General features: G+C 36.5%; 1 long non-coding RNA gene across 1 annotated transcript; it reads left to right on the top strand.

The window, feature by feature from the left end:
• The first annotated feature begins 236 nt into the window (after positions 1-236).
• LOC118765867 lies at positions 237-13090 on the top strand. Its single transcript, XR_005001762.1, has 3 exons — positions 237-246; positions 3126-3135; positions 12884-13090. It is a non-coding gene; the product is annotated as an uncharacterized LOC118765867 (long non-coding RNA).
• Positions 13091-13343: the final 253 nt, after the last annotated feature.

Genomic DNA, 13343 nt, shown 5'->3' with positions numbered 1-13343 from the left:
CAGAGATTGTGAGGACTATTTGTCTCTCTATATACGGACGATGATCTTGTTAAGCAACACCTAAAAGAGAGACGCAGTGTACCTGGTAATGAAACTATCCATAATATATCACTGAAGTTGATAAGAAAATTAGGGGAAAACATTAATTGCTGGGTACTACCGATCGGACTTGTTGACAGTATATTAAGGTGTTCAGAAAAATAATGTTCTCCATCGTATGTAAAGAAACAAAATACTAAAATGTTGGTAGGTTCAACACTCCATATCCTTGAAGAGGCAATTAATAACCTTTATTACTTAATAAACTTTATTAATCAATAATATTTAATAAACATCTGGGGAAACTCAGCAATTGGAAGAGAGTAATCAGAATCTCAATGAATATAAACACAATATCCTTGCACAACAAGCTACCTCTTAAGGGCTTGAGACATTTTTGTGTAAGATCTAGAATGAAAAGAACGATTGTGAATCGTAATGGTGGAATATAATCAAAAGGAAATACTGCTGCGACCCGATGCATTTTTCTCTCCTTTACTGTGTTAAAGCTGCATAATTAGATGTTAGCAAGAGATTTAATATTAGGAGAGAAGTACAGCTGTAACATTTTCTTGAATGCTTTCATGGGTAGGTTTAAAATTACTACAGAATGTCAAATTGACATACAGAAATTGCCTACCAAATCTTTTAGCCAAGAATAAAACAAATGATTTCGCAGAAAACTATAGGTTTGCCTAAACATAGGTGATAAACCTTGAAGAATCTTCTCAAATAATTTCTTCCGGGAATATTTTGTTTTCAGCAAGGAAATGTGTAATGACTTGGCAGATGAAAGAAAGGACGGACTTTGATGACGTGGAATAACTTTAGTATTTCGTTATTTCTAGCTAGCATATACATAATGTTTGCATTAAACACTCTGACATTAACGTATCCAATTCAAAAGAAGTATAGGCAGAAAATTTGTATAAACAATCCCAAAAGCATTACGATTCTGTTCTCTGTCCATAGTTGCCGGATTAATTTCATTTAGCAAATATAACCGAATATTACTGCTGCTTTATGTGCTGCGATTGAAAGTTTAGAAGAAGTCTAATGCTAGAGACGGCAAATGAAAGACCCACGAGTATATATCTATTTGTTTGATGACGATCTCATGATCTACACTGACAATATTTTGAATGAAACTCGATTTAATTATCATTTCAAGTACGATATGGGTGGAGTTTAGCGAATGTAGATGTTCATAATCGATAGCTGAATGTGAGTAGAAAAACGACATTAAAGTGAAAAAAAAAAGAAAAACAGTGTGACATCAGAGATCCCTCCTGATCCTCCCTAGGAGTGCTACACATACTTAGATATTGATGAAAACGCACTGTGAACAAATATCAAATGATCAAGGAAACATGATGTCAGACATAAAAGGTCAGATCTTTAGTCTTACATAAAGAAAATATCCAATGATAGTTTTTTTTATATCAGTTTTGGAATCAGGATTTTGGAAACTTAACAACTGAGAAAGTCCTCTCCTTTGATATTAAAACCTGTAAAATTCTGGTATCAGCTGGATATTGCTATAGAAATATTGATATCAGCAGACATATTCCCAGAGAGAGAGAGAGAGAGAGAGAGAGAGAGAGAGGTGGGGGAGAAAGAATGAAAGAGAGAGCGAAAGGGACAAAGAGTGTGAGAGGAGGCTTCTTGTCAGCTCAGACAGTCTTTGAAATCTTATAAGCTGCCTCTGCTAAAGTAAAGTCCAAACAATCGAATATTCTTACCAATTGATCAAATGGGATAAGAACAGTATCTCACAAATAATCAAAACCTGGAGGACAAAATCTCAGCACCAACGTAAATTACGTATGGTTATGTTCCTCAGAAACGTGTCAATTATATATCTACAAAAGTTGCAGATTCTCTATTACGTATAGCGGTTATGGAAAGTAACATTGCGTAGGCCATAATTTGAAATTTAGTAATTCAATAAGTAAAAGTCAAGAGATTTCGAGCGTTTCAAATTAAGAAATAGGCAGAAAATATGCAAAACAGTTTTTTAAGATTCACTATCCAATTATATTTCTGTCACTACTTAAATTCCAATGAGGGGTCCTGTTTCTTCTTGCTGAATAAACTTTAAGGGCAAAAGCCGCAAGTAAATATATGCATACGCCTTTGCAATACCGGCGAAGTACCAAAGCAAGTATAGGAACACTCCGTCGGTTGCGACGACGAGGGTCCCAGCTGATACGATGAACGGAAACAGCTTGCTCGTGAAATTAAGGTGTAAGTGGCTGAGCACTCCACAAACACGTATACCCTTAACGTAGTTCTCGGGGAGATTCAGCGTGACACAGTGTGTGACAGGGCTGGTCCTTTGAAATACAGGTACTACTCATTTTTGCCAGCTGAGTGGATGGAAGTAATGTGAAATAAAGTGTCTTGCTCAAGGACACAACGCGCCGCCGGGAATTGAACTCACAACCTTACAACCATGAGCTGAATGCCCTTAACCACTAAGCCACGCGCCTTCACCAAAGCAAGTAATACATGACTAAACATGAAAGAAAAACATGCAACTGAGAAATTTATCATCTTTAGTAACTGCCACATCAACAATGAGTTTGAGAGAGTCGATGTCAACAGAATTGTAAAACAGAATCTTCCAGACAACCGTCAACGTATATCCGAGAGTGCATGATTGTGTATAGAGGAATATATTAGTCAATGAAGTTCTAAATTAGTCTGATTTTCACGTTTCGTTATTTGAATATTTTTAACACTTTTACAGTTTTGCGACTTTTTTTATATTGAAATAAACTAGTACATCCTTGCGTTACTCAGTCATCACATTTATGTAGTTGCCGTCGTGTTCCACAATTAACAACAGTAGTCAATTGTGGAACAAGACTGTCACTACAGAAACCTGCTGATTGCGTAACGTATGAAACTATATATATATGTATAGGGGGAGTTTACGAAAAAAAACAACAACAAAAGACGAAGACAGGTGGTGTACAAAACAAACAGATGTATTAGTATAACGCTCAGAAACAGAAACAGTTTTTTTTACGTTTCGAGCCTACGCTCTTCTTCAGAAAGGGACACAGAAAAAAAACAAGGAGAGAAAAAAATGTATGTAGTGGCTAACGATCTATCATGGCGACTGACTTCGGACAGAAGGATCACACAAGAGAGCGAAGAAGTAGGGGTGATAACAAAGTAAAGATGACCCCCAACACGAAGGTGCGTGTGTGTATAAGAGACAACAGAGTAAGGACATCCAGAGTAGGAAGAGACGACAAAAGGAAAGCCCAGAAAATACAGGAAAGTTTAGAAAGTATAAAGAAAGTAATGATAATATATATATATATATATTATATATATATATATATATATATATATATATATATATATATATATATATATATATATTGTTATATTTCGGAATGGTCATATTGCCAGTTTAGCCAATATATATATATATATATATATATATATAGTGTAATAAATAAAATATATGCATACATACAAACATATATGTACGTACCGACATCTACATGTATATATACAAGCATATATAAATATATATACGTACAGGACACCACAAGAAGACGTAAAAATCAACAGAAACGAAAACGGAAAAGCCATTTTGTTACAACAGAAGGACAGAGACGTGGAACAAGACGAAAACGAAAACGGGAAAAACAATTATGTACAGCAGAAAAACGAAGTACAGGACATGCTGCACAAGGAAAAATCCACTTCATCGGCTGTCGCTACCAGACATAGCGTGTTTCGAAGGCAAGACAGGACACGTCTGATTATATATATAATATATTTTCACCAAGGCAGACTATAGCTAGAATGGAGTTTCACCCGTCATCCTCTGGCAAATGAAGTTATCACTTGTCTGATGGATAACTTGTTAAATGTACAGGCGAAAGCGTTTTCAAAATGTAACAACATGTGAATCGTTGGGGATTTTTTCTCCTTTTTCCTCTCTTAGACTTCCCTCCGTCTCCTGTTTCTGACGACCAGCTTTACTCGAAACGTGAAAAAGCCTACCTTTCTCTCCTTTCCTGAGCATCTGTTAATACTTTGCATGCACCACGTCCTCGCGTTGTTGTTTTTTTTCTTGTTGTGTTTGGTCTTCTTTATTTCGTGTGTGTGTGTGGGGGATTTACTATATATATATATATTTGTGTGTGTGTGTGTGTGTGTGTGTGTGTGTGTGTGTGTGTATGCGTGTGTAAGTATGTATGCATATATGTATATAATGTTAACTGCCGAAAGAAAAAGTATTCAGTACCAAAGTAGAGATTCATAATATATTTTGATCAAGTCATACTCTAGCTAGAATGAAGTTACACCTGTCATTATCTGGTAAATTATAACATAGTAAACGCAGGGGCACAATGTTGCACAATGCCTCTCCATCTTTCCTTTAAATTGAAAATACCCTCTTCCCAGAATTGAGGTGGTTTCATGGCAGAGAATTTATCAAGGTATCTTTTTACGTCATCCAAGGAATTGAAATGTTTGCCATTAAGACTATTCTGCAGAGACCTGAATAAGTGGAAATCCGAAGGAGCAATATCTGGTGAATATGGAGGGTGGGGTAACACATCCCAGCCGAGCTGCAGCATTTTTTTGTCTGGTTCCCAAAGCATCAAGTGCCGAAAATGAACTTTCTTATCTTACATTTTAAAGGGTTACAGAATTAACACAGGTTATAGGAACATAAACCTTCTTCCACGAAAAGATAGCTTAAACTGTACTCTAAATGAAGGTGTAGTCAGATCCTATTTTATGGACTCAAACATGTTCTAAAAGAAGTCGAAAGGTAAGCTGGTATAAATCAGCACGAACTTTCCGGACAACCCAAAATTTTTCCGTGAACAACTGTGATGAATATGATGAGCGATATCAATGAACGAATGATGAGAATATTTTAAATTCTGTCTTATTTTGCGAAAGAATGGAATACGACATTTTATTAGCAATGAAAGATTTGCAATTAGGAAAAGGAATAATTTTATTCTGGTGTCCTCTATTTGCTCCTCACGCGTGAAATTACCTTTTAAACGCGTTTAAGACAGAAAAGGAAAAATGGTAAATGGAACAGTAATTGGTTGGTGATTTGGGTTTTATCTCATTAGGTGCCATCGCACCGTTCAATTGATTCACCTTTGATTTGTCTCACTTTCGCTTTATTCGATGGTTGTTAGTCTCGCTATTTGTTTGTTATCTCTCTTTTTGTTTTTTGTCCTTAGCGTCCGAGCAAAATACTCCGGTAGTTGCTCGCTTCACCGCTAGCCTATCGACGCAGCAGCATCATCTTTATGATAGACATGCTCCTCTTCGCATGATCATCGTCATAATCTTCCTTCTTCTCTCATCATCATCATCATCATCATCATCATCATCTCTATCATGATAGTCGTTGTCGTCATCGTGATTATGATCATTTAATAAATGCTACCGTCATCATCACCGTTACCCCAATTGTCATCAACATCATAACTAGCTCCACAACCTCCTCATTATCCTCCTCTACCATCTTCCCCATGTTCCTCCCCCTCTTCCACCTACTCCCTCTTCCTCCTCTCTTTATCCTCCTCCTGTTCCTTCCTCACATCCCCTTCCCTCAACCACCACCACCACCACCACCACCACCACGATTATATGGAGGTCTATTAAAGAGAGAAGACAACTGTTCGAGGGTCCTCAACAAGCGGCAAACAAACATAACCTGAGCCAATTCATTTGTCCCCGATACTAGAAATTACAGCTAAATTTGCTCGGTTACTCTGGTTTTTAATGATAATGATAATGATAAAGATGGTCATATTTTGTGGTCATCGAGCGACAAAAGTTTATGATCATGATCATGATCATCAACAAGAAGAGCCTCGTCTTCAACAACAACAACAACAACGACACCAGCTACAACCGGCGCACTGGGACAACTCTGGCCATAGACCTTTATCATAGACTTTCGCTGGCCGGCGACAATGCAATACCAACAACAACATCACTGTTAACAACTGCAACAACAACAAGTGGAAGCGCAATCGCCCAGTGGTTAGGGCAGCGGACTCGCGGTCGTAAGAACGCGGTTTCGATTTCCGAGCATTGTGAGTGTTTATTGAGCGAAAGCACATAAGCTCCACGAGGCTCCTGTGGGGGAGGGTGGTGAACCTCACTGTACTTTTTCACCACAACTTTCTGTCATTCTTTCTTCCTACTTCTGTCACAAAACAGAGGAACCATGGTGTAACCCACTATGATGTGGTAAACTTTCAGACCCTTGCGAATCCTCTGTACCCTAGGATGGTTCAGCTCTCCACCCGTTAAAAGCCACTGTTGACAGAATGAGGATAACAACGTAGCTTTCGCGCCCGTGCAACCGCCAGTCTATCGCGTGCGGTGGGTGGATCTTCAAGAATGCCACACGCATTCTTATTAGCTTAGAGTAGGCTCGAATTAGAGATTATTCTTTGTGGCTAATGGCGTGATTCTTGATTGGAAGAAGAAGAAGAAGAAGAAGAAGAAGAAGAAGAAGAAGAAGAAGAAGAAGAAGAAGAAGAAGAAGAAGAAGAAGACAACAACAACAACAGAGCAAGCAATAGCAAACAAACCAGATCGCTTTACCACTGCACAAATTGCTATATTTACTTTTTTCTCTCTCTCGTGAGCGTATGTGTCAAGAAGCTGAAGATACAATCTTTCTTACTCGACTGCTTTCGAAATTTAACGAATTAAATTTAGCTTTGAAAATTCCTTTGCCTGTCAATTTTAGTTTTTATAACAATCTTCAGCTTTTTGAAGATTGCTGATTAGAAATCTTTCAACGTATCACTTGACCCAAGTTAGCTGTTTTAGTTTCAATTACACCACGCATATTCTAGAGTTTAGCTAATCGAACAGTTTAAAGAAAGAATTGCTTTAAAAATAAATTTAAACAAAACGTTTTGTCATTAATGATATCATACATTGGTATGATATCATACAGGAGTGGCTGTGTGGTAAGTAGCTTGCTAACCAACCACATGGTTCCGGGTTCAGTCCCACTGTGTGGCATCTTGGGCAAGTGTCTTCTGCTATAGCCCCGGGCCGACCAATGCCTTGTGAGTGGATTTGGTAGACGGAAACTGAAAGAAGCCTGTCGTATATATATATATATATATATATATATATTATATATATATATATATATATATATGTGTGTGTGTGCGTTTGTGTGTCTGTGGTTGTCCCCCTAGCATTGCTTAACAACCGATGCTGGTGTGTTTACGTCCCCGTCACTTAGCGGTTCGGCAAAAGAGACCGATAGAATAAGTACTGGGCTTACAAAAGAATAAGTCCCGGGGTCGAGTTGCTCGATTAAAGGTGGTGCTCCAGCATGGCCGCAGTCAACTGACTGAAACAAGTAAAAGAGTAAAATAGTATACACAGCTATATTAAACCAAATACTTTGTTATTCAATCCACCTGATGTACCAACCATACCACGGTCACCGGGAATTTTCCTTTTTAAAATAAGAGAAAAGTTAGCATTTAGTTATTACTTTCATCACAAAAAAATTCGGTAGGCGGCTAGCTAGCAGAATCGCTAGCACGCTGGGCGAAATGATTTACAATATTTAACCAGTCTGTCGTTATGTTCTAAGTTCAAATTCCGCCGAGGTCGACTTTGCCTTTCATCCTTTCGGGGTCGATATATTAAGTACCAGTTACGCACTGGGGTCGATATAATCGACTTAATCCGTTTGTCTGTTCTTGTTTGTCCTCTCTGTGTTTATCCCCTTGTGGATGGTAAAGAAACAAGTATTTAACCAGTCGCTACGTTCTGAGTTCAAATTCCACCGAGGTCAACTTCGCCTTTCATCCTTTCGGGTTCAATAAATTAAGCACCAGTAAATCTGAGGCCTTTGTAAGGTAGGGAAACTTCGCATGGTGTGTGTGCCTGTGTGTGTGTGTGTGTGCTTATTCTGACTTTGGCTTTTTTCGGATCGACAAAGTTGAGCAATGGCGTTAATGTAATTGACTTCCTTATTCCACACGAAATCCTGGCCTTGTGCCAAAATTTGAAACCATTATAATATTTGTCACAAATATGGAATAGTTAAAAACTGAGCGACTTTTATCATATTGAATGAGTGAGCCGTGGTTAAACAATAACAAAAATAGCGACAGGGCTTTTTTCTCGTTAAGTGCACGCATCGGTTCTGGAAAATTTATAGTTTGGCATCATTGTGAAACGAGAAGGCTGAGATATCATGGATAAAATAGGTTTAAAGATTTCATGGGCAAATACATTGACATAAATTGTGGGGAGCAGAGAGTATAGATATTTTATTGCTTTTTGCGGATAAGAACTGCACTTAAAAGCCCTGTGTCGAAAAATCGGCAAAAATGTACGCAACAAAACAGAAATAGACGGAGGAAAAAAAACAAACAAAATCTGAAGAGCAATCAAAAGGAAACCTAACACGGTTATTATTGATTTCAAAAGACCATCCATTCTCTGAATGAACAAAATATCTTAAGATAGCGGCGCCCCAGCGACACCAGCTCGCTGGCTGAAAATACTGAAAGAGTAAAATGAGAAATATATGGAAGCGTGGGGGAAAAAACAGAAAGTGGATATCTGCTCGTTTGATCCAATCTCAAAAACGGCATTAAATAGCCCAAATTCTTGTTCAGCCCAAGATAAACCTCGATTGTGCAAAATATGATAAATAACTTGCTCAATCTTGACTATTGTTTGAAGACAACAGAGCGTATTTTGTAGGAAATTAGCCTCTATTTCTGGCAAGTTCAGTGATCTCAAAAAGGTCTCCTTGTTAGATTGTGAAGCAAAGCTTTCCAACAGAGACAAATCGAAAACCAATGTGCAAATTCAACTGGTCGTTAGATTTCTACTTATTAATGTCCCACTGAAACGTTGTATAAAAAATTCTTGGAATATCTCCAAGTAGTAACTCACAATAGATTACACTTCACTAGGTTCCTGCATTATATTAAGCAGCAAAGTGCTACACATGACATATGTACAATAAATACTACAGGAAACTCGAGAATATTAAAGGAAACTTACTTGTGGCCCACAAACGTTGCGGATATTTGAATTATATTATAAAATAAAACGATGCGTAAAGAAAAGGTCTGTATTATTTCAAGCAGTAAATTAACCTGATTATATTTACCAAGAATTTGATGTATCGAAAAAGACACAATCATTCTGAAAGTTATAATAAAGTCAAGTCAAGTATTGATGACCGTCAAAGAGAATAGAAAGTTGGTCGTAGCTATCTTAATAGTTTAAAGTAATAAGCTGGAAACTAAAAATGGAAGACAAGCAACTCTGTAAACTTACTCTCTCTCTCTCTCTTTCTCTCTCTTACTCTATCTGTCTGTCTCTCTCTATTTATATATATATTCAAGAAAGGTAAAGACAAGTTATTTTGAGAAATAAGAAATCTTGAATATTTATTTATGTATTTATTCATTTATTTATTTAAAAGAAAAACTCTTCAAAATAGTGATTGTGTTTTTGTTATTTTTTGTGTTGTTGTTTTCTAAATCAGATTTTACAGTTGGATAAAAACAGTGGAAAATATTCAACCAAAATAGTTGAATTCTCTGTTGATGAGCTTCTTAAAGGAGACTGATGACGCAAATAGATCTTGCTTTCTTCGAAATATCTTTGTATTCTAAAACAAAATGCATATATATATATATATAAAATATAATAAGAATTGATAAGTATTAAAAGAACTGATCTGAAAGCAATAACGTATTGACAGACAGTTGTAGATGATCGTATCGTTGACAAAGGGGTCTACGTTTCATAAACATTTCGAAATTGTATGATATGTTTACGTGCTAATACAAAAACCTTTCAAAAGGTAGCTCTTCTCCACTATGATATATCACTGAAATATTATGTATAGTGATAAACAACATAGATTTTAGTCGAATTTTGCCAAAATAAATCCATCCGACCTTCATGAAGGATCCCCATGTAATTCATGGACATTCCATCCTGGACTCACTTTGGAAATGACAAATAACACTAAGAGATTTCATCTTCATTGTTTTTATGTCTGTTTTTTCTTTACATCTTGGAATATCTCCAAGTAGTAACTCGCAATAGATTACACTTCACTAGGTTCCTACATTATAATAAGCAGCAAAGTGTTACACATGACATATGTACAATAAATACTACCGGAATCTCGAGAATATTAAAATAAACTTACTTGTGGCCCACAAACGTTATATATATAACATTTTGATAACATTATTAACGTTTTCATACAGAGAAGCTTTTAAAATCGTTTACAACCACAAACTCTTCAACCAGAAACCTTAAAAGTAAAGTAGATTTCTGAGATAACTCAGCTTCTGGTGTCATACGTCGTCAACAGCAGATCCACGCATTTATCTGCACTGCTAAAAATGACAAACTGACTTTACAAAAACTAAAATTCTGTATTAAGATACATAGGAAAATTAGAAAGGCAACAACAGCTATAAAAGAGACTACTGAGAAAAACTTGCATTAGTATGAACCATGTTTTTCGACATCACTCAGGACCTTCATAATGTTACTGGAAAATTTTAACATAGACAAAAAGGGTCGTTGTTTTGTTATTGTTGTTCAACTCCACCTCAATCCAGATAGATTAGCTGTCTAACAAAATGTGATCAAGCCATGTCATCACATATTTGCCTCATGTATAATGCAATTAACAACACATTATTATAATATAAAAATGCCCTTTATACACACACACACATATATATATATTATATATATATATATATATATATGGTTCAGTGGTTAGAGCGTCGAGCTTACGATCGTGAGGTTGTGAGCTCGAATCCCGGACCGGGCTGCGTGTTGTGTTCTTGAGCAAGGCACTTTATTTCACGTTGCTCCAGTTCACTCAGCTGTAGAAAAGAGTTGCGACGTCACTGGTGCCAAGCTGTATCGACCTTTGTCTTTCCCTTGGATAACACTGGTGGCGTGGAGAGGGGAGGCTGGTATGCATGGGCGACTGCTGGCCTTCCATAAACAACCTTGCCCGGACTTTTGTCTAGGAGGGTAACTTTCTAGGTGCAATCCCATGGTCATTCATGACCGAAGGGGGTCTTTCCCTTTATATATATATATATATATATATATAAATCTTTCCCGTGTGAGTATGTATATATAATAATATATAATATATAATATATAATAATATATAGCCCATTAGTTTGTATTTTACTGGCGTGAGTATCGCAATAGCCTGCTCCTCGGCATAAATCTCAACGTTAATATCTATTTACATGCACAAGTCTTTCAGCGGATTTGCATTTATTGGCCCCTTAATTCTTTCTTCAGTTATTTTATTAAGGTCCTGAAATATGACATATGCAAATAGATTTTTTTTTCTGTAGTATTTTTTATTACTGTTGTTGTCTTTCAGATTTTTCTTAAGTGCCTAAGTAACACGTTTACCTTTCGTAATATCATTGACAGTGCTGACATTCTATAATATCGGTGTTGCAATTTTAAATGCTATTGGGGTAAACGTTTCTCTCTCTCTCTTTCACACACACACACACACACACACACATTCATGCACAAATTTATTTTCTTTCTCTTTCTTCGAAGATGGAATGTGGATTCACACTGTATACGAATTATCTTACATCCACACCAGTGCAGCCATATTGAAACTAATTTCACGCGTGAATGACAAGAGAAAAAGAAAAAAGTCCTTCACGTGAATACAGAAGACATGTAACAGCTTATCCCTTCTTATCCTTCTCCATGATGGAAAGAAAAAAAAAGCGAACGATTCAATAAAGAAAAGAGGAATAGGGGCTACTTTAAAACAATGTTTTTTCATGATAAAATATGATAGATACAACAGCAACAATAAAACTATAATGGTTTCGAAAATGCGTTAAACAGACATTAATTGAATGACGAAGATGTAAGGCGAAAGCAAAACTGGATTTCCTTTCAAAACATGCAAAGATTTGCTTTTAAAACGTACAACTTAATCCGGTGGAGTATTTGGTTCATCGCCCGATGGGAACAGTCATGTAGCGCTTTTAAAATAATAATAATAATGGTCTCGAATTTTGGTACATTACCAACAATTTTAGTGATGTGGGGGATCACTTAATTGTATCAAACTGACCGCTCAATTTGTTCTTATCTTTATAGACCCCGAACGGAATAAAGAATATGTCAACCTCGGCAGAATTAGAACTCGGAACGTAAAGCGCATGAAGTATAGTCGCAAGAAATGTCTGCAATCTTGCTGTCTTAATGATAATAATAATAATAATATAATAATAATAATAATAATAATAATAATAATAATAATAATAATAATAATAATGAGCTGGCAGAAACGTTAGCACGCCAGGCAAAATACTTAGCGGTATTTCGACTGCCGCTACGTTCTGAGATCAAATTCCGCCGCAGTCGACTCTGCTTTTCATTCTTTCGGGATCGATTAAGTAAGTACCAGTTTCGGACTGGGGTCGATATAATCGACTTAATCCGTTTGTCTGTCCTTGTTTGTCCTCTCTTTGCTTAGCCCCTTGTGGGTAGTAAAGAAATAGGTATTTCGTCTATCTTAAGGTTCTGAGTTCAAATTCCGCTGAGATCGACTTTGCCTTTCATCCTTTCGGGGTCAATGAATTAAGTACCAGTTGTGCACTGGTGTCGATCTTATCCACTGGCTGCCTATCTAAAAGTTTCGGGCCTTGTGCTTAGAGTACAAAATAATAATAATAATAATAATAATAATAATAATAATAATAATAATAATAATAATAATATTAATAATAATAATAATAATATAAAGCCCCTACATGGCAAATATTGGGTTAAGCTAAACAGAAGAGAAATAGACAAAGCGAAATCCCAACAATTGTTGAGAAGCTCAGGACTCAAAGCAGAGACTGAAGGATTTTTAATTGTAGCACAAAATCAAAGCCTTTCAACCAGAAATCACCCAAAACATATAATGAAAACAAATACAACAATTAACTGCAGAATATGTGGTGACGGATAAGAAATAATAAATCATATTGTCTCTGGCTGCCCGGTTCTGGCTAAGAAGGAATATATTCACAGACACGACAGAGTTGGGACCTATATTCACTGGACGCTATGCTTACCCTATGGAAAATAAACAGAAAATAGATGGTATATGCACATGCCAGAAAAGGTAAAAAAAAATGAGAAAGCAACCATATTCTGGGATATGTCAATATACATAGATAGAGAAGTTAAGGCCAATAGGCCGGATATAGTCGTCAGAG

Source organism: Octopus sinensis, linkage group LG14, assembly GCF_006345805.1.
Source record: "Octopus sinensis linkage group LG14, ASM634580v1, whole genome shotgun sequence".
NCBI classification, from domain to species: domain Eukaryota; kingdom Metazoa; phylum Mollusca; class Cephalopoda; order Octopoda; family Octopodidae; genus Octopus; species Octopus sinensis.
Note: the sequence above shows the minus strand (reverse complement) of the source record. Positions and strands in the feature narration are given on the sequence as shown.